Source organism: Zootoca vivipara, chromosome 7, assembly GCF_963506605.1.
Source record: "Zootoca vivipara chromosome 7, rZooViv1.1, whole genome shotgun sequence".
In the NCBI taxonomy this organism is placed as follows: domain Eukaryota; kingdom Metazoa; phylum Chordata; class Lepidosauria; order Squamata; family Lacertidae; genus Zootoca; species Zootoca vivipara.
Genome location: NC_083282.1, coordinates 43087253 through 43090587, shown reverse-complemented (window position 1 = coordinate 43090587; position 3335 = coordinate 43087253).

Sequence of the window (3335 nt, the reverse complement as noted above, 5' to 3'; positions counted from 1 at the left end):
GAGCTGTGGAAATGTCAGCTCTGCCAGGATCCCACCAGTCACCAACAGAATTACAATCACATGCAAAGGCAACAGAGCACAACCTGTTTAGGGTTAGGGAGGCTTAAGCCGGTGGTGTCCAAGTCCTGCAGTTTGGGGCAGGTGGGGGGCAGGAGGGCTGGATGCCTTTGTTCCTGAGATCAATGAGTGAAATTAGAAATTCAGAATATAAAGTGTGCACTGAGAGCCTATGGAATAGAATAGAATAGAATAGAATAGAATAGAATAGAATAGAATAGAATACCATTTATTGCGTCTCCACCCCCATCGTTCTGCCCGGACACTGAGGTCCAGTGTCGAGGGCCTTCTAGCAGTTCCCTCGCTGCAAGAAGTCAAAGGCCTTCTCAGTAGTGGCACCCTCCCTGTGGAATGCCCTCCCACCAGATATCAAAGAGAAAAACAACTACCAGACTTTTAGAAGACATCTGAAGGCAGCCCTGTTTAGGGAAGCTTTTAATGTTTAACAGGCCATTGTATTTTAATATTTTGTTGGAAGCTGCCCAGAGTGGCTGGGGAAACCCAGCCAGATGGGCAGGTGAAATATACTCAGCAGTACATAACAGTGGGGTATAAATAAATTATTATTATTATTATTATTATTATTATTATTATTATTATTATTGCATTCGTTCATAAACCATAGCAGGAGAAGGCTAAAGGGGAGCCAAATGGAGTTAAATTGGTAGAGCAGAGGAAGGGAGGGTGGTGGTTAAAGTTGACCCCTGGTTGACTTCCATGCTGTGTTGCAGGTGAGCTTGCCACTCAGTCTGATTTGAGAACATAGTCCGGATCAGGGATTCCCAAACTGTGGTCCACATGGGGCCCATAGGGGCAGAGGGGGACTTTGGGAACTACTGGGTTAGGTTATACCAGGTCAGATGCCTGCACATCTTCAATAATTTTTCTAGAAGAACAGGGAAAAGTAAAACATTGAAAGTTGGGAGCAGACTAAGTGGAGAGAGAGAGAGAGAGAGAGAGAGAGAGAGAGAGAGAGCGCACTCTTGTACATTTTGCTTCACATATCAGGTTCTACAAATGCTATGGACTTACTCTAGCTTTTTAAACAAAAATGAAAGCTTGGACTTGGGGGATTGGAGGATAACTGCCCCCTTGTCCCATCCCTGCAGATGCACGGGGGCCAACTATTGTCCATTTCGTCTAGCAGTGGTTTACCAATAGCTGAGGAAGAGGGAGGTGTTTTGCATCTCCTGCTACCTGATCCTTATAACTGGAAATGCCAGGGAAGGAACTGGTCTACCGTAGCCCCTCCCCTTAAGAACACATGCTCTTTCTTGATAGAATGATAGTAATGTCTAGAATGTGTTGCCATCACGTGATGATGGTGTACCAGAGCCGGCCCTCCCATGAGGCAGGGTGAAGCAGCTGCCTCGGGCGGTAGAAGTGCAAGAGGTGGCACCCTGCCCACCCCACCACTTCTGTACAGCCAAAACACCCCACTTTCACCAAGGTTTGGCAAGAGGGGATGTTCCGACATGCTTGTCTTCGCCATCCATGAGGCAAAGAAGACAAGCATCAAGGCCTTGCAGAACCCACCCGCTCTCACTGAGTTTGGCGATAGGGGGAATATTCGGGCAGAAGTGGGAGGGGCAGGGCTCTTTTCTGTTTCACTTCAGGTGGCAAGATGTTATGGGCTACCCCTGTTGTGTACACATCACTTTTGCTACCTATGCATATTTTGGCGATCCACAGCTGCCTAAGGCAGGAGTTCCCAAATTGTTTGCTCCAAGGCCCTTAATATCCTGGAGCAAGCATAAGTCAGTATTCCCATGGAACTTTAAAGGAGCCTCTCCTGAGAAGTTCAGTCTACCTGGATAGCCATGGTGGCATCTGCCTGTTTTATCTTCAGCACCTTGGACTGAATGAAAATTTTACCATAAACTGGGTTGCACAGAGGGACAGGGCCTTTGACAATCAACATAGAAAACGCTCTAACCTCCCAGCATCATATTTGCCCCATTTCTGGCACCTGCCCTCACCCACCATAGGTGCCTGAGGTCCTACCGTAGTATGGGACAAGTCCAGGCATCTGAGCTCTCCATGAAGCAAGCACTTCCCGTTTTGTAGCTTCATGCATTGTATGAAAAAGTCCTGAGAATCGATTCCTATTTGTCTGAAAAACGGAATGTTATCATTTTCTTTTTGCCCCTCTCTTTATTAGCCAGCCAATTTGTCTTGAATAGAAGCAGTGTCTAATGCCAATTCTTTTGTATTCTAGATTCACCCAGGAAATCACTCGCAATTTCTCCCTAGGGCCTGGTGGTGGCTCACAGCAGCTTTTGTCCTTCTGTGAGAATAAGCACAGCGAGGCAAGATAACTGGCAGGTCTCTGTCCGGCATATGGCAAGAGGGATGCACTAAGCAGATTCGGAAAGCAATAAATTGCCCGTTCCCATTGCAGATCCTGTATACTAATGAGGAGATACAGCACTTTGCATCGTTATGATTGGGAATGATTGGAGGCAAGGGGCTTGATTTAATGCATGACTATAGCAGCTCCATTAATGAAACAGATAAGGAAATCTGAATGGAAATTGACGCTGTCAGTTCAAATTGTCCTTAACCCACCTACTTTGTCTCAGTATAATACAAATTAGGAGGGTGGGGGGGGAAGCTTCTTTCCTTTTAAAAAATTATTTGCTTGCATAAGAATATAAGAAAATCCCTCCGGGATCAGACGAAAGGCCTGTCAAGTCCAGCATTCTGTTCCCACAATGACCAAGCAGATGCCTATGGGAAACCACAAGCAAGAGTCTTCTTCCACTCTTTTCCCCAGCAACTGGTGATGCCTCTGATTCTGGAGATTTATCAGTCATCATGACTAATGCACTTAAGTGGGTATCAGCAGTATAAACGCAGCAAACACGTGAGCCGTCAAGCTCCTAGTGAAGGAGCTTCATCTGTCAAATTCAGAAAGGCATCCCTTCTTGAGATAGGAGTCTCTCAAAGGGCACCATAGCATTTCCCAGGCACCAAACCAAGTCCTTCTTTTCATGGTAGGTGAAAGTTCTGTAACAAGGGTGTGGGCAAGCACAGAACTAAATCACTTGGCTAATTTTCTCTAGCCTATAGGTGAGGCATTGCCTGTTTTTATTATCAAGTCACAACCAGACCCAACCAAACCAAACAGATATTTTTATACCAATACCCCATCCCAACCACTCCAAGTATGCTTTGCCGTCCTTCCTAAAAGACTTGTTCAGATAATCTGGATTATGTGGAAGTACAGTAAAATCTTTGGCAAAAGAAGATGGCATGGAGACAGTGTTGTTGTTTTT